The following is an 18,582-nucleotide window of genomic DNA, read 5'->3' as shown; positions in this document are numbered from 1 at the left end:
CAATCAAATTATTTTTAGGTTGAACCAAGTACTGGCCTTGTTTTAATTTATTAAATTAAGTTTAGTTTTTTTTTTAAATGTAGTTTTATGCTGAAAGTTACTGAGCCCAGAGTCCCGAGAGAGGAGATTCTCCCCACCAATCACCGACCTGCCTCACCCGTGACCTCACACTGCAGTTTGTTTTTGTGTTGCTGTGACCCGCCCTCGGTGCCCCCCCCTGCCCCCCTGCCCCCCCTGCCCCCCCTGCCCCCCCTGCCCCCCTGCCCCCCCTGCCCCTCCCTGCCCCCGGTACCCCCCCTGCCCCCGGTACCCCCCCTGCCCCCGGTACCCCCCCCTGCCCCCCCCTGCCCCCGGTACGCCCCTCTCTGCTGTCTAAACAAATGCACCTCACCCTTTTCTGCACCGATTCCCCGTGCTCACCACATTACCAAGTACAGACTCTGTCAAAACCAGCCTCCGTCGATAGCTGCTACTCCGTGCTCCCTCACTCCCTACAGTATCGGGGTTCAGTAATCGGGTGTGGTGTACAGTATCGGGGTTCAGTAATCGGGCGTGGTGTACAGTATCGGGGTTCAGTAATCGGGCGTGGTGTACAGTATCGGGGTTCAGTAATCGGGCGTGGTGTACAGTATCGGGGTTCAGTAATCGGGCGTGGTGTACAGTATCGGGGTTCAGTAATCGGGCGTGGTGTACAGTATCGGGGTTCAGTAATCGGGCATGGTGTACAGTATCGGGGTTCAGTAATCGGGTGTGGTGTACAGTATCGGGGTTCAGTAATCGGGCGTGGTGTACAGTATCGGGGTTCAGTAATCGGGCGTGGTGTACAGTATCGGGGTTCAGTAATCGGGCGTGGTGTACAGTATCGGGGTTCAGTAATCGGGCATGGTGTACAGTATCGGGGTTCAGTAATCGGGTGTGGTGTACAGTATCGGGGTTCAGTAATCGGTCGTGGTGTACAGTATCTGGGGTTCTGTAATCGGGTGTGGTGTACAGTATCGGGGTTCAGTAATCGGGCGTGGTGTACAGTATCGGGGTTCTGTAATCGGGTGTGGTGTACAGTATCGGGGTTCAGTAATCGGGCGTGGTGTACAGTATCGGGGTTCTGTAATCGGGTGTGGTGTACAGTATCGGGGTTCAGTCATCGGGTGTGGTGTACAGTATCGGGGTTCAGTAATCGGTCGTGTTGTACAGTATCGGGGTTCAGTAATCGGGTGTGGTGTACAGTATCGGGGTTCAGTAATCGGTCGCGTTGTACAGTATCGGGGTTCAGTAATCGGGTGTGTTGTACAGTATCGGGGTTCAGTAATCGGGTGTGTTGTACAGTATAGGGGTTCAGTCATATGGATTTAGAAATTCGATCACACCGCGCTAAATGGCCGCCATTATGGCGGGCAGTAAACACGTGCTCATTTGCAACTGCCATTGCGCCGGCCGCCCTATTGGATCGGACTGTCCATTGGCGTCAGGTCGATTTAAAATAATGAATGTGATTTAAATCAGGGTCCTGTGCTTCTTGCAGGACCCTTTTTCGATTTTGGTCTGCCCCAGTGCCTGACTCGTCACGTGCTGAACTCGCCTAAGAACTCGTAGCGTTAACCGGCAGGAAGGAGCCCTCACCAGCACTAGTTAAAGGGATCATCCAGAACTTACAGGTTAGTTGCTGGTTTGTCATTTCAAGCTGGTTAATTTCTGGACATTTTCTTGTTTTTTCAGACTCTGGAAAGTTCAGTTCGATGCTTACAGGAAGATTTTCCTGGTGTTGCACAGGTGTTGGTGTCAGTGTTGGTGTTGGTGTTGCCACTGGTTCTGTTGCTGGTGTTGGTGTCGGTTTCGTTCTTGGTGTTGTTGTTGGTGTCGGTTTTGGTGTTGTTGTTGTTGTTGTTGGTGTCTGTTTTGGTGTTGGTGTTGTAGGTGTTGGTGTTGTTGTTGGTTTCGGTGTCGGTGTTGGTGCTGGTGTCGGCGTTGGTGCTGGTGTCGGTGTTGGTGTTGGTGTCGGTGTTGGTGTCGGTGTTGGTGTCGGTGTTGGTGCTGGTGTCGGTGCTGGTGTCGGTGTTGGTGTTGGTGTCAGCGTTGGTGCTGGTGTCGGTGTTGGTGCTGGTGTCGGTGTTGGTGTCGGCGTTGGTGTTGGTGTCGGTGTTGGTGTTGGTGTCGGTGTTGGTGTCGGTGTTGGTGCTGGTGTCGGTGCTGGTGTCGGTGTTGGTGTTGGTGTCGGTGCTGGTGTCGGTGTTGGTGCTGGTGTCGGTGCTGGTGTCGGTGTTGGTGTTGGTGTCGGTGCTGGTGTCGGTGTTGGTGTCGATGTTGGTGCTGGTGTCGGTGCTGGTGTCGGTGTTGGTGCTGGTGTCGGTGCTGGTGTCGGTGTTGGTGCTGGTGTCGGTGCTGGTGTCGGTGTTGGTGCTGGTGTCGGTGCTGGTGTCGGTGTTGGTGTCGGTGTCGGTGCTGGTGTCGGTGTTGGTGTCGATGTTGGTGCTGGTGTCGGTGCTGGTGTCGGTGTTGGTGTCGGTGTTGGTGCTGGTGTCGGTGCTGGTGTCGGTGTTGGTGCTGGTGTCGGTGCTGGTGTCGGTGTTGGTGTCGGTGTTGGTGCTGGTGTCGGTGTTGGTGTCGATGTTGGTGCTGGTGTCGGTGCTGGTGTCGGTGTTGGTGCTGGTGTCGGTGTTGGTGTCGGTGTTGGTGCTGGTGTCGGTGTTGGTGTCGGTGTAGGTGTTGGTGTCGGTGTTGGTGTTGGTGCTGGTGTCGGTGCTGGTGTCGGTGTTGGTGCTGGTGTCGGTGTTGGTGTCGGTGTTGGTGTTGGTGTCGGTGTTGGTGCTGGTGTCGGTGCTGGTGTCGGTGTTGGTGCTGGTGTAGGTGTTGGTGTTGGTTTGGGCTGCAGTGTTGGATGGACTGGAGGGCTGCAGGAGGAGGGCACTGCGCAGGAGGCCGTACCCACAGCGGATCTTCAGGGAGCACTTCTACTGCATGAACTTGATTGAGAAGCAATGTCTCAGGTGCTTTCACTTCACCAGGAGACTATCACTGAGCTATGTCACCTGTTGCGGCCGCAGCTTGTGTCTCACAGCAGGGCATGGACAGCACCGCCTGCAACTGTCAAGGTCACCGTGGCCCTTAACTTTTATCCAACGGGTTCCTTTCAGGCTGCAGCAGATAATATCAGCGACATCTCCCAGTTCGCTGTTTACCAATCTATCAGAGAGGTGACTGAGTCTCCCTACACCAGATGGAACACCAACATCTCCTTCCCCAAGGACAGAGCGAAGCAGGACAAGAGAACACTAGGCTGCTACCACACTGCAAGCTTCCCCAGGGTGCAAGGTGCTATAGACTGAATCATAGAATCATAGAAAGGTTACAGCACGGAAGGAGGTCATTCGGCCCATCGAGTCCGTGCCGGCTCTCTGCAAGAGCAATCCAGCTAGTCCCTCTCCCCCACCCTATCCCCCTAGCCCTGCATTTTTTTTCCTTTCAAGTACTTATCCAGTTCCCTTTTGAAGGCCATGATTGAATCTGCCTCCACCACCCCCTCGGGCAGTGCATTCCAGATCCTAATCACTCACTGTGTGAAAAAGTTTCTCCTCATGTCACCTTTGGTTCTTTTGCCAATCACCTTAAATCTATGTCCTCTGGTTCTTGACCCTTCCACCAATGGGAACAGTTTCTCTCTATCTATTCTGTCTCGACCCTTCATGATTTTGAATACCTCGATCAAATCTCCTCGCAACCGTCTCTGTTCCAAAGAGAACAATCCCAGCTTCTCCAGTCTCTCCATGTAACTAAAGTCCCTCATCCCTGGAATCATTCTAGTAAATCTTTTCTGCACCCTCTCTAAGGCCTAAAGTGCGGTGTCCAGAATTGGACACAATACTCCAGTTGTGGCCGAACCAGTGTTTTGTAAAGGTTCATCATTACTTCCTTGCTTTGTACTCTATGCCTCTATTTATAAAGCCCAGGATCCCGTATGCTTTTTTAACCACTTTCTCAACCTGCCCTGCCACCTTCAATGATTTGTGCACATATACCCCCAGATCTCTCTGTTCCTGTACCCCTTTTAGAGTTGTGCCCTTTAGTTTATATTGCCTCTCCTCGTTCTTCCTACTGAAATGTATCACTTCGTATTTTTCTGCGTTTAATTTCATCTGCCACGTGTCCGCCCATTCCACCAGCCTGTCTATATCCTCTTGAAGTCTATCACTATCCTCCTCACTGTTCACTACACTTCCAAGTTTAGTGTCCCCATCACCAGCCTGCCATCTTTATCAATCAAAATGGATTCCACTCCCTTAATGTCCAGCTTGTGGTTGACCTTGGCAGCACATCATGCCAGTCTATGCCCAATACCCTGGCAACAATCATGATTCTTTCATCCTGCACCAGTCCTCTGTGCCACCTTTATTCCAGTCAGGCCATCAGGTTATAGGCTGGCTATCGCCTCCAGACATCGCTCTTGACTCCAGTCAGGAACAGCTGAAGAGCAGGCCTGCAACGAGAGCCATGCTGCCCCAAGGAACATCATCGAGCAGTATCGGGGTTCAGTAATCGAGTGTGGTGTACAGTGTCGGGGTTCAGTAATCAAGTGTGGTGTACACTATCGGGGTTCAGTAATCGAGTGTGGTGTACACTATCGGGGGTCAGTAATCGGGCATGGTGTACAGTATCGGGGTTCAGTAATCGGGCATGGTGTACAGTATCGGGGTTCAGTAATCGGGCATGGTGTACAGTATCGGGGTTCAGTAATCGGGCATGGTGTACAGTATCGGGGTTCAGTAATCGAGTGTGGTGTTTAGTATCTGGGTTCAGTAATCGAGCGTGGTGTCCAGTATCGGGGTTCAGTAATCGGGAGTGGTGTCCAGTATCGGGGTTCAGTAATCGGGAGTGGTGTACAGTATCGGGGTTCAGTAATCGAGCGTGGTGTCCAGTATCGGGGTTCAGTAATCGGGAGTGGTGTACAGTATCGGGGTTCAGTAATCGGGTGTGGTGTACTGTATCGGGGTTCAGTAATCGGGTGTGGTGTACAGTATTGGGGTTCAGTAATCGGGTGTGGTGTACAGTCTCGGGGTTCAGTAATCGGGTGTGGTGTTCAGTATCAGGGTTCAGTAATCGAGCGTGGTGTACTGTATCGGGGTTCAGTAATCGGGTGTGGTGTACTGTATCGGGGTTCAGTAATCAGGTGTGGTGTACTGTATTGGGGTTCAGTAATCGGGTGTGGTGTACTGTATCGGGGTTCAGTAATCGGGTGTGGTGTACTGTATCGGGGTTCAGTAATCGGGTGTGGTGTACAGTATTGGGGTTCAGTAATCGGGTGTGGTGTACAGTCTCGGGGTTCAGTAATCAGGTGTGGTGTTCAGTATCAGGGTTCAGTAATCGAGCGTGGTGTCCAGAATCGGGGTTCAGTAATCGGGTGTGGTGTACAGTATTGGGGTTCAGTAATCGGGTGTGGTGTACAGTCTCGGGGTTCAGTAATCGAGCGTGATGTCCTGTATCGGGGTTCAGTAATCGGTTGTGGTGTACAGTCTCGGGGTTCAGTAATCGGGTGTGGTGTTCAGTATCAGGGTTCAGTAATCAGGAGTGGTGTACTGTATTGGGGTTCAGTAATCGGGTGTGGTGTACTGTATCGGGGTTCAGTAATCGGGTGTGGTGTACTGTATCGGGGTTCAGTAATCGGGTGTGGTGTACAGTATTGGGGTTCAGTAATCGGGAGTGGTGTACAGTATCGGGCTTCAGTAATCGGGTGTGGTGTACAGTATCGGGGTTCAGTAATCGGGTGTGGTGTACAGTATTGGGGTTCAATAATCGGGAGTGGTGTACAGTATCGGGGTTCAGTAATCGGGAGTGGTGTACAGTATCGGGGTTCAATAATCAGGAGTGGTGTACAGTATCGGGGTTCAGTAATCGGGAGTGGTGTACAGTATCGGGGTTCAGTAATCGGGCATGGTGTACAGTATCAGGGTTCAGTAATCGGGCATGGTGTACAGTATCGGGGTTCAGTAATCGGGCATGGTGTACAGTATCGGGGTTCAGTAATCGAGTGTGGTGTTTAGTATCTGGGTTCAGTAATCGAGCGTGGTGTCCAGTATCGGGGTTCAGTAATCGGGAGTGGTGTCCAGTATCGGGGTTCAGTAATCGGGAGTGGTGTACAGTATCGGGGTTCAATAATCGAGCGTGGTGTCCAGTATCGGGGTTCAGTAATCGGGAGTGGTGTACAGTATCGGGGTTCAGTAATCGGGTGTGGTGTACTGTATCAGGGTTCAGTAATCGGGTGTGGTGTACAGTATTGGGGTTCAGTAATCGGGTGTGGTGTACAGTCTCGGGGTTCAGTAATCGGGTGTGGTGTTCAGTATCAGGGTTCAGTAATCGAGCGTGGTGTACTGTATCGGGGTTCAGTAATCGGGTGTGGTGTACTGTATCGGGGTTCAGTAATCAGGTGTGGTGTACTGTATTGGGGTTCAGTAATCGGGTGTGGTGTACTGTATCGGGGTTCAGTAATCGGGTGTGGTGTACTGTATCGGGGTTCAGTAATCGGGTGTGGTGTACAGTATTGGGGTTCAGTAATCGGGTGTGGTGTACAGTCTCGGGGTTCAGTAATCGGGTGTGGTGTTCAGTATCAGGGTTCAGTAATCGAGCGTGGTGTCCAGTATCGGGGTTCAGTAATCGGGTGTGGTGTACAGTATTGGGGTTCAGTAATCGGGTGTGGTGTACAGTCTCGGGGTTCAGTAATCGAGCGTGATGTCCAGTATCGGGGTTCAGTAATCGGGTGTGGTGTACAGTCTCGGGGTTCAGTAATCGGGTGTGGTGTTCAGTATCAGGGTTCAGTAATCAGGTGTGGTGTACTGTATTGGGGTTCAGTAATCAGGTGTGGTGTACTGTATCGGGGTTCAGTAATCGGGTGTGGTGTACTGTATCGGGGTTCAGTAATCGGGTGTGGTGTACAGTATTGGGGTTCAGTAATCGGGAGTGGTGTACAGTATCGGGCTTCAGTAATCGGGTGTGGTGTACAGTATCGGGGTTCAGTAATCGGGTGTGGTGTACAGTATTGGGGTTCAATAATCGGGAGTGGTGTACAGTATTGGGGTTCAGTAATCGGGAGTGGTGTACAGTATTGGGGTTCAATAATCAGGAGTGGTGTACAGTATCGGGGTTCAGTAATCGGGAGTGGTGTACAGTATCGGGGTTCAGTAATCGGGAGTGGTGTACAGTATCGGGGTTCAATAATCGGGAGTGGTGTACAGTATCGGGGTTCAGTAATCGGGAGTGGTGTACAGCATCGGGGGTTCAGTAATCGGGAGTGGTGTACAGCATCGGGGGTTCAGTAATCGGGAGTGGTGTACAGTATCGGGGTTCAGTAATCGGGAGTGGTGAACAGTATCGGGGTTCAGTAATCGGGAGTGGTGAACAGTATCGGGGTTCAGTAATCGGGTGTGGTGTACAGTATTGGGGTTCAGTAATCGGGTGTGGTGTACAGTATTGGGGTTCAGTAATCGGGTGTGGTGTACAGTATTGGGGTTCAGTAATCGGGTGTGGTGTACAGTATTGGGGTTCAGTAATCGGGTGTGGTGTACAGTATTGGGGTTCAGTAATCGGGTGTGGTGTACAGTATTGGGGTTCAGTAATCGGGTGTGGTGTACAGTATTGGGGTTCAGTAATCGGGTGTGGTGTACAGTATTGGGGTTCAGTAATCGGGTGTGGTGTACAGTATTGGGGTTCATCCCATGAACGAAAAAAAAACCTGGGACAGTAACTGATCCACCTGGGCAGAGGTTGGGGCAGGGGCTGGGATTGGGGTTGGGAGCATCGGAACAGGAGGAGGCCATTCAGCCCCTCAAGCCTATTCAGTGAGATCATGGCTGATCTGTGATCTAACTCCATATACCCGCCTTAGCCCCATATCCCTTAATACCTTTGCTTAACAAAAATCTATCAATCTCAGATTTGAAATTAACAATTGAGCATCAACTGCAGTTTGCGGAAGAGAGTTCCAAACTTCTCCCACCCTTTGTGTGTAGAAGTGTTTCCGAACTTCACTCCTGAAAGTCCTGGCTCTAATTTTTAGGCTGTGTCCCCGAGTCCTGGACTCCCCAACCAGCGGAAATAGTTTCTCTCTATCTACCCGATCAATTCCTCTCAATATCTTGAAAACTTTGATCAAATCACCCCTCAATCTTCTAAATTCAAGGGAATACAACCCTAGTTTGTGTAAATCTCCTTGTAATTTTACTAGAATGATTCCAGGGATGAGGGACTTTAGTTACGTGGATAGACTGGAGAAGCTGGGATTGTTCTCCTTGGAACAGAGATGGTTGCGAGGAGATTTGATCGAGGTATTCAAAATCATGAAGGGTCTAGACAGAGTAGATAGAGAGAAACTGTTCCCATTGGTGGAAGGGTCAAGAACCAGAGGACATAGATTTAAGGTGATTGGCAAAAGAACCAAAAGTGACATGAGAAAAAGTGGTTATGATCTAGAATGCACTGCCCGAGGGGGTGGTGGAGGCAGATTCAATCATGGCCTTCAAAATGGAACTGGATAAGTACTTGAAAGGAAAAAATTTGCTGGGCCACAGGGATAGGGTAGGGGAGTGGGACTAGCTGGATTGCTCGTGCATAGAGCCGGCACGGACTTGATGGGCCAAATGGCCTCCTTCCATGCTGTAATCTTTCTATGATTCTATGATTCTATAATTTAACCCTTGAAGTCTGGGTATCATTCTAGTAAACCTACGCTGCACTCCCTCCAAGGCCAATATGTCCTTCCGAAGGTGCGGTGCCCAGAACTGCTCACAGTACTCCAGGTGCGGTCTAACCAGGGTTTTGTATAGCTGCAGCATAACTTCTGCCCCCTTGTACTCCAGTCCTCTAGATATAAAGGCCAGCATTCCATTAGCCTTATTGATTATTTTCTGTACCTGTGTACATGGACCCCATGGTCTCTTTGGACCGAAACTGTTTTGAGCGTTACAGTATCGGGGTTCAGTAATCGAATGTGCTGTACAGTATCGGGGTTCAGTAATCGAATGTGCTGTACAGTATCGGGGTTCAGTAATCGAATGTGCTGTACAGTATCGGGGTTCAGTAATCGAATGTGCTGTACAGTATCGGGGTTCAGTAATCGAATGTGCTGTACAGTATCGGGGTTCAGTAATCGAATGTGCTGTACAGTATCGGGGTTCAGTAATCGAATGTGCTGTACAGTATCGGGGTTCAGTAATCGAATGTGCTGTACAGTATCGGGGTTCAGTAATCGAATGTGCTGTACAGTATCGGGGTTCAGTAATTGGGCGTGGTGTACAGTATCGGGGTTCAGTAATCGAATGTGGTGTACAGTATCGGGGTTCAGTAATCGGGCGTGGTGTACAGTATCGGGGTTCAGTAATCGAATGTGGTGTACAGTATCGGGGTTCAGTAATCGGGCGTGGTGTACAGTATCGGGGTTCAGTAATCGAATGTGGTGTACAGTATCGGGGTTCAGTAATCGGGCGTGGTGTACAGTATCGGGGTTCAGTAATCGAATGTGCTATACAGTATCGGGGTTCAGTAATCGAATGTGCTGTACAGTATCGGGGTTCAGTAATCGGGCATGCTGTACAGTATCCGGGTTCAGTAATCGGGCATGCTGTACAGTATCGGGGTTCAGTAATCGAATGTGCTGTACAGTATCGGGGTTCAGTAATCGAATGTGCTGTACAGTATCGGGGTTCAGTAATCGAATGTGCTGTACAGTATTGGGGTTCAGTAATCGGATTGAATGTGCTATTCAGTACCGGGGTTCAGTAATCGAATGTGCTGTACAGTATCGGGGTTCAGTAATCGGGCACTTCACCATTAAGGCTGCTATTTGGAGGCAGGAAATATATTTTTTTGTTGTGAAGTTTGTGTCTTAATGCCACAATTCTCCAGAATTCAGATGTGTAAACGCCTTTTTTTATTCATTCTCAGGATGTGGGCGTCGCTGGCGAGGCCGGCTTTTATTGCCCATCCCTAATTGCCCTTGAGAAGGTGGTGGTGAGCCGCCTTCTTGAACCGCTGCAGTCCGTGTGGTGACGGTTCTCCCACAGTGCTGTTAGGAAGGGAGTTCCAGGATTTTGACCCAGTGACGATGAAGGAACGGCGATATATTTCCAAGTTGGGATGGTGTGTGACTTGGAGGGGAACGTGCAGGTGGTGTTGTTCCCATGTGCCTGCTGCTCTTGTCCTTCTAGGTTGTGGGTTCGGGAGGTGCTGTCGAAGAAGCCTTGGCGAGTTGCTGCAGTGCATCCTGTGGATGGTACACACTGCAGCCACTGTGCGCCGATGGTGAAGGGAGTGAATGTTTAGGGTGGTGGATGGGGTGCCAATCAAGTGGGCTGCTTTGTCCTGGATGGTGTCGAGCTTCTTGAGTGTTGTTGGAGCTGCAATCATCCAGACAAGTGGAGAGTATTCCATCACACTCCTGACTTGTGCCTTGTAGATGGTGGAAAGGCTTTGGGGAGTCAGGAGGTGAGTCCCTCGCCCCAGAATACCCAGCCTCTGACCTGCTCTGTTCACAATAGCATTTATGTGGCTGGTCCAGTTGAGTTTCTGGTCAGTGGTGACCCCAAGATGTTGACGGTGGGGGATTCGGGAGATATTTAAAAGTGAGAAAGAAGGTTTCTGCTCAACAAATAACAACATTTTTTGAATCATCTGGTGGTTTGAAATGTGACAGTTCTATAGATTCGTGCTGTGCTTCCAACTTAATCCTAAATCCAACCTCACCTGAATTCCAACCGAACCCTATATGAAACCCTAACCCAAATACTTTATCTAACCCGAACCCAAAACCTACACTAACCCAAAATCCAACCCAACCTTATATCCAATCCTAATCCTATATCCAATCCTAATCCTATATCCAATCCTAATCCTATATCCAATCCTAATCCTATATCCAATCCTAACCCTATATCCAATCCTAACCCTATATCCAATCCTAATCCTATATCCAATCCTAACCCTATATCCAATCCTAACCCTATATCCAATCCTAATCCTATATCCAATCCTAACCCTATATCCAATCCTAATCCTATATCCAATCCTAATCCTATATCCAATCCTAATCCTATATCCAATCCTAACCCTATATCCAATCCTAACCCTATATCCAATCCTAACCCTATATCCAATCCTAACCCTATATCCAATCCTAACCCTATATCCAATCCTAACCCTATATCCAATCCTAACCCTATATCCAATCCTAACCCTATATCCAATCCTAATCCTATATCCAATCCTAATCCTATATCCAATCCTAATCCTATATCCAATCCTAATCCTATATCCAATCCTAATCCTATATCCAATCCTAATCCTATATCCAATCCTAACCTTAACCCTAACCCTTTATCTAACCCTAACACCTCAATAGCTAAAGTTCAATTGTAAAAATTATAAGTAATCGGCCCTGTGCTAAATCCAATCCCAAAATGTAACTTCGCTCTGGAGACCAGATCAGAACAGAAGTAGTATATTTGGATTTTCAAAATGCCTTTGATAAATTATCGCATCGTAGAGTCTTGAGTAAGGTCAGAGGATGTGGAGTCAGGGGACAGGTAGCAGAGTGGATAGCAAGCTGGCTACAAAACAGAAAACAGAGAGTAGGGGTTAAAGGACTGGCAAAAGGTGGGAAGTGGTGTTCCACAGGGATCGGGACCACTGTTGGTCACAATTTACATAAACGATTTGGATCAGGGAATCGGAAGTACAATTTCAAAATTTGGGGATGACACCAAATGCAGGGGCACAATTAATACTGAGGAGGACTGCGACAAAATACAGGAAGGCATTAATATATTTGCAGAATGGGCGTGTAATTGACAAATGAATTTCAACATAGTTATATGTGAGATATTGCATTTCCTTAGGAAGAATAAGGAGGCCACATAATAAGAGTCTAAATGGGGTAGAGGGGCAGAGGGATCGTGGGGTACAGACACACAAATCACTGAAAGTAGTAACGCAGGTTAATAAGATCACATGTGGAGCACTGTCCACAGTTCTGGTCTCCATATTATAAAAAGGATATAGAGGCACTGGAGAAGATGCAAAAAAGATTTACTAGGATGATACATAAACTGAGCAGTTATACCTTATCAGGAAAGACTGAACAGGCTGGGGCTCTTTACTCTAGAAAAGGCAAGACTGAGGGGTGACCTGATCGAGGTCTTTAAAATTATGAAAGGGTTTGATAGGGTAGACGTAGAGAAAATGTTTCCACTGGCGGGGGAGACCAGAACTAGGGGCCATAAATACAAATTAGTCACTAATAAATCCAATAGGGAATTCAGGAGAAACTTCTTTACCCAGAGAGTGGTGAGAATGTGGAACTCGTTACCACAAGGAGTGATTGAGGTGAATAGTGGAGATGGATTTAAGGGAAAGCTGGATAAACACATGAGGGAGAAAGGAATAGAAGGATATGGTGATAGGGTGAGATGAAGTCGGGAGGGAGGAGACTCATGTGGAGCATAAACACCGGCATAGACCTGTTGGGCCGAATGGCCTGTTTCTGTGCTATGCTCTGTAATTCTATGTAATGCAGAAGGTTAGAAAATCTACTGCAGGTTTTATTACATGTTATATTGGAACATTCTGTAACACAGTTTAAATGCTCGTTGTGATGATAACCTTTCACCGTACACTCAAGAATAAAACATTTGTATTTTTGATATTATTTGGTTCTCTGGTCAGGTGTGGAAAGCTGAGAATTCCTCCAACACTCTGGGTTTTGGTTTGTAGATCATCAGTCAGTCTTTGTCAGTTGAGACCAGGCAATGACCTGGGAGCCACCAATCAGCAGCATGGAGACCCCGCCCCGCATCAAGATAAAAATCAGCAACACAAGGGGAGGGAAATTCCACGCTCACACTCTGAGGGGGCAGAAAATCGTCAGCCCCAAATATGGCAGGAGCTGCCTTCAACCAATTAGGAACCATTCCCTCCCTAAACACCTCCCTCTCCCACTCCTCTCCCCCTCCCCCTCCATCGCCCCTCCCCCTCTCCCCTCCCCCTCCCTCTCCCACTCCTCTCCCCCTCCCCCCTCCCCTCTCCCCACCCCTCCCTCTCCCGCTCCCTCTGCCCTTCCCTCTCCCCTCCCCCTCCCTCTCCCCACCCCTCCCTCTCCCGCTCCCTCTGCCCTTCCCTCTCCCCTCCCCCTCCCTCTCCCCCTCCTTCTTCCCTCACCCTTCCCTCTCCCCTCTCCCTCTCCCTCTCCAGCTCCCTCTGCCTCTCCTCCTCCCTCCTCCCCTCCCTCTCCCCTCCCTCTCCCTCTCCCTCTCCCTCTCCACCTCCCCCTCCCTCGTCCTCTCCCCCTCCCTCTCCCCTCCCTCTCGCCTCCCCCTCCCCTCCCTCTCCACCTCCCCCTCCCTCTTCCTCTCCCCCACCCTCTCCCTCTCCCCCTCCCTCTCCACCTCCCCTCCCCCTCCCTTTCCCCCTCCCTTTCCATCTTCCTCTCCACCTTCCTCTCCCTCCCTCTCCACCTCTCCCTCCCTCTCCCTCTCCCCCTCCCTCTCCACCTCCCCCTCCGTCCTCCCCTCCCTCTCCCTCTCCCCCACCCTCTCCCCTCCCTCTCCCTCTCCACCTTCCCCTCCCTCTTCCTCTCCCCCTCCCTCTCCTCCTCCATCTCCACCTCCCTCTCCCTCTCCCTCTCCCCCTCCCTCTCCCCTCCCCCTCCCCCTCCCTCTCCACCTTCCACTCCCTCTCCCCTCCCTCTCCACCTCTCCCTCCTTCTCCCTCTCCCCCTCCCTCTCCTCCTCCCTCCTCCCCTCCCTCTCCCTCTCCCCCTCCATCTCCACCTCCCTCTCCCTCTCCCCCTCCCTCTCCCCTCCCCCTCCACCCTCCCTCTCCACCTTCCACTCCCTCTCCACCTCTCCCTCCTTCTCCCTCTCCCCGTCCCTCTTCACCTCCCCCTCCCTCTCCTCCTTCCTCCCTCCTCCCCTCCCTCTCCCTCTCCCCCTCCCTCTCCCCTCCCTTTCCCCCTCCACCTCCCCCTCCCTCTCCCCTCCTCCTCCCTCTCCCTCTCCACCTCCCCCTCCCTGTCCACCTTCCACTCCCTCTCTCCCTCCCTCTCCACCGTCCTCTCCCTCTCCACCTCCCTCTCCACCCGCCTCTCCATCACCCGCTCACTGTCCACCTCCATCTCCACCTCGATCTTCCCCTCAACCTCCCCCTCCACCTCCCTCTCCACCTCCCACTCCCTCTCCACCTCCCTCTCCCTCTCCACCTCCCTCTCCACCACCCTCTCCCTCTCCACCTCCCCCTCCCTCTCCCCTCCCCCTCCCACTCACTCTCCACCTCCCTCTCCCTCTCCACCTCCCTCTCCCTCTCCACCTCCCTCTCCCTCTCCCTCTCCACCTCCCTCTCCCTCTCTTCAGCAAGGCTTTTTCCCACTCCGAGTCCCTCTCTCTTCTCACGCCTCTGTGAAGCCTCTTGTGACATTTCTCTACATTAACGACCTGTATAAATTGAATCTGAAATCTGAGCCCTCCAACTTGCCAACTGCTGGTACAGTTTTGCTGCTAACATGTGACCTTGGGCTCCAGCCTACTGCAGGCCCTCACTTCTGGTTGACAGAGGCCAGGACACAGACTGAGAGAACTTTGATAGTCAGATTCATGCTCTTTGGCTGCTTGAGACTCAAGACATCGGGCACTAAAGACCAGTGGAGTTGGAGAGGCGAGCAACATGCGGCATTTATCCTCAGTAGGCATGATTGGGCTATAATTACGGAACTTTTTATTTATTTTATTGTAGTTTGACTTTTGTTTTGATCATTCTCAGGCAGATTGCTAAAAGGGACCATTAGAGGCCGCTCATAAAACTGCCCAGGAATTGTTAAGCTCCTCCAGGGCCCACAAAAAAACTTTGGGCCACTTCCAGCCTCCCAGGGGCCTCACATGGGATTGCCATCTCCTGTCCCAAGCTTTGACTGGGCGGTGGGTGGGTCAAGAAAACTGCGACCATAGCCAATCATGGTCAATATAAAAACTGAAAAGGCAAAGGAATGTGCAAAAATAAAAGGAGGAGGGACTATCTCCTGGAGAAGGATCTCAAGGGAGTATCTCCTGGAGAAGGAGCTCGAGGGAACATCTCCTGGAGAAGGAACTCAAGGGAGTATCTCCTGGAGAAGGAGCTCGAGGGAACATCTCCTGGGGAAGGAGCTCGAGGGAGTATCTCCTGGGGAAGGAGCTCGAGGGAGTATCTCCTGGAGAAGGAGCTCGAGGGAACATCTCCTGGGGAAGGAGCTCGAGGGAGTATCTCCTGGAGAAGGATCTCAAGGGAGTATCTCCTGGAGAAGGAGCTCGAGGGAGTATCTCCTGGAGAAGGAGCTCGAGGGAGTATTCCCTGGAGAAGGATCTCAAGGGAGTATCTCCTAGAGAAGGAGCTCGAGGGAGTATCTCCTGGAGAAGGATCTCAAGGGAGTATCTCCTGGAGAAGGATCTCAAGGGAGTATCTCCTGGAGAAGGAGCTCGAGGGAGTATCTCCTGGAGAAGGAACTTGAGGGAGTATCTCCTGGAGAAGGAACTCAAGGGAGTATCTCCTGGAGAAGGAACTCGAGGGAATAGATGCCGGAGAAGGAGCTCAAGGGAGTATCTCCTGGAGAAGGAACTTGAGGGACTATCTCCTGGAGAAGGAACTCAAGGGAGTATCTCCTGGAGAAGGAACTCGAGGGAGTTTCTCCTGGAGAAGGAACTCAAGGGAGTATCTCCTGGAGAAGGAACTTGAGGGAGTATCTCCTGGAGAAGGAACTCGAGGGAGTATCTCCTGGAGAAGGAGCTCGAAGGAGTATCTCCTGGAGAAGGAACTCGAGGGAGTATCTCCTGGAGAAGGAACTCGAGGGAGTATCTCCTGGAGAAGGAACTCGAGGAAGTATCTCCTGGAGAAGGAACTCGAGGGAGTATCTCCTGGAGAAGGAACTCGAGGATGTATCTCCTGAAGAAGGAGCTCGAGGGAGTATCTCCTGGAGAAGGAACTCAAGGGAGTATTTCCTGGAGAAGGAACTTGAGGGACTAGCTCCTGGAGAAGGAACACGAGGGAGTTTCTCCTGGAGAAGGAACTCGAGGGAGTATCTCCTGGAGAAGGAGCTCGAAGGAGTATCTCCTGGAGAAGGAACTCGAGGGAATATCTCCTGGAGAAGGAACTCAAGGGAGTATCTCCTGGAGAAGGAACTCGAGGAAGTATCTCCTGGAGAAGCAGCTCGAAGGAGTATCTCCTGGAGAAGGAACTCGAGGGAGTATCTCCTGGAGAAGGAACTCGAGGGAGTATCTCCTGGAGAAGGAACTCGAGGGAGTATCTCCTGGAGAAGGAACTCGAGGGAGTATCTCCTGGAGAAGGAACTCGAGGGACTTTCTCCTGGAGAAGGAGCTCGAAGGAGTATCTCCTGGAGAAGGAACTCGAGGGAGTATCTCTTGGAGAAGGAACTCGAGGGAATATCTCCTGAAGAAGGAACTCGAGGGAGTATCTCCTGGAGAAGGAACTCAAGGGAGTATCTCCTGGAGAAGGAACTCGAGGGAGTATCTCCTGGAGAAGGAACTCGAGGAAGTATCTCCTGGAGAAGGAACTCGAGGGAGTATCTCCTGGAGAAGGAACTCGAGGATGTATCTCCTGAAGAAGGAGCTGAAGGGAGTATCTCCTGGAGAAGGAACTCGAGGGAGTATCTCCTGGAGAAGGAGCTCGAAGGAGTATCTCCTGGAGAAGGAACTCGAGGGAATATCTCCTGGAGAAGGAACTCAAGGGAGTATCTCCTGGAGAAGGAACTCGAGGAAGTATCTCCTGGAGAAGCAGCTCAAAGGAGTATCTCCTGGAGAAGGAACTCGAGGGAGTATCTCCTGGAGAAGGAACTCGAGGGAGTATCTCCTGGAGAAGGAACTCGAGGGAGTATCTCCTGGAGAAGGAACTCGAGGGAGTATCTCCTGGAGAAGGAACTCGAGGGAGTATCTCCTGGAGAAGGAACTCAAGGGACTTTCTCCTGGAGAAGGAGCTCGAAGGAGTATCTCCTGGAGAAGGAACTCGAGGGAGTATCTCTTGGAGAAGGAACTCGAGGGAATATCTCCTGAAGAAGGAACTCGAGGGAGTATCTCCTGGAGAAGGAACTCAAGGGAGTATCTCCTGGAGAAGGAACTCGAGGGAGTATCTCCTGGAGAAGGAACTCGAGGAAGTATCTCCTGAAGAAGGAGCTCGAGGGAGTATCTCCTGGAGAAGGAACTCGAGGAAGTATCTCCTGAAGAAGGAGCTCGAGGGAGTATCTCCTGGAGAAGGAACTCAAGGGAGTATCTCCTGGAGAAGTACCATGCAGCAATTCAGACCCGCCAGTGCTGAGACAGGTTTGGAATATTTACCCTCAGCTAAACACAATGAAGAAAACGATTGAAGAGTAGGGAAAATAGCAGAGAGTTGGGATTAGAGTAGGGAGCAGCTAAATGGAGCAAGCTCGTGCACAGGTTCAATGAGTTCCCTCTGTATCAAACCCCTATGGTTAGGCTGTCTATTTGTCTGTTGCCATCCAATGGGAATTGCACACCATAGGTCACAGAATCCCGTGGTAAATTTGAATACAATCTCCTCGATGTCTTTAGTCCTCCTGTAAAGCCGTCAGTAGCACGAAACAAGTTGGTCCGTATAAAATACAACTCGGATTCTGATTTTCAGGTTTGTTTTCTAATTTTTCCAGTTTTTGCCCATGTGATTAATCAATAGCAACAGGGTGGATTAAAGCAGCGCTGTTAACATAAGGAATGTCTCAAGCTGCTTCAGAGGGACGTATAGGAATCAGGTACGGAGTCTGGAAGGGAGAGATTGGGAGGGGTGATTAAAGAGATGGGTTTTAAGGAAGTTTGTGAAGGATGAGAGAGAGGTGGAGGGGATGAGGCAACTTAAGGTGCTCCCCAATAATTGGATGAAAGGAGAGGGGGAAATGCTGGAATCAGGAATGGAGTGTTTGTGGGATGGGGATAGAGAGCTGGCAGAGATTTTTTTTATTCGTTCACGGGATGTGGGTGTCGCTGGTGAGGCCGGCATTTATTGCCCATCCCTAATTGCCCTTGAGAAGGTGGTGGTGAGCCGCCTTCTTGAACCGCTGCAGTCCGTGTGGTGAAGGTTCTCCCACAGTGCTGTTAGGAAGGGAGTTCCAGGATTTTGACCCAGCGACGATGAAGGAACGGCGATATATTTCCAAGTCGGGATGGTGTGTGACTTGGAGGGGAACGTGCAGGTGGTGTTGTTCCCATGTACCTGCTGCTCTTGTCCTTCTAGGTGGTAGAGGTCGTGGGTTTGGGAGGTGCTGTCGAAGAAGCCTTGGCGAGTTGCTGCAGTGCATCCTGTGGATGGTACACACTGCAGCCACGGTGCACCAGTGGTGAGGGGAGTGAATGTTTAGGGTGGTGGATGGGGTGCCAATCAAGCGGCTGCTTTGTCCTGGATGGTGTCGAGCTTCTTGAGTGTTGTTGGAGCTGCACTCATCCAAGCAAGTGGAGAGTATTCCATCACACTGCTGACTTGTGCCTTGTGGATGGTGTAAAGGCTTTGGGGAGTCAGGAGGTGAGTCACTCGCCGCAGAATACCCAGCCTCTGACCTGCTCT

General features: G+C 50.8%; 1 protein-coding gene across 4 annotated transcripts in view; it reads left to right on the top strand.

Annotated features, from left to right (window-relative positions):
- The window catches only part of masp1 (MBL associated serine protease 1), a 409,480-nt gene that overhangs the window by 288,595 nt on the left and 102,303 nt on the right, over nt 1-18,582 (top strand). The window contains exon 11 of one of the 4 annotated variants that reach the window (XR_010965392.1): nt 1,520-1,652. The exons of 2 other annotated variants lie outside the window; for them this stretch is intronic. The gene's annotated coding sequence lies outside the window, so the exon portion shown is untranslated. Of the gene's footprint in view, nt 1-1,519; nt 1,653-18,582 lie in introns of those variants that run through there. One more of the 4 variants, XM_067994818.1, reaches the window with a different exon arrangement.

This window comes from Heptranchias perlo, chromosome 13 (genome assembly GCF_035084215.1).
Source record: "Heptranchias perlo isolate sHepPer1 chromosome 13, sHepPer1.hap1, whole genome shotgun sequence".
In the NCBI taxonomy this organism is placed as follows: domain Eukaryota; kingdom Metazoa; phylum Chordata; class Chondrichthyes; order Hexanchiformes; family Hexanchidae; genus Heptranchias; species Heptranchias perlo.
The sequence above is the reverse complement of the archived record's forward strand: the minus strand, read 5'-3'. Positions and strand labels throughout refer to the sequence as shown.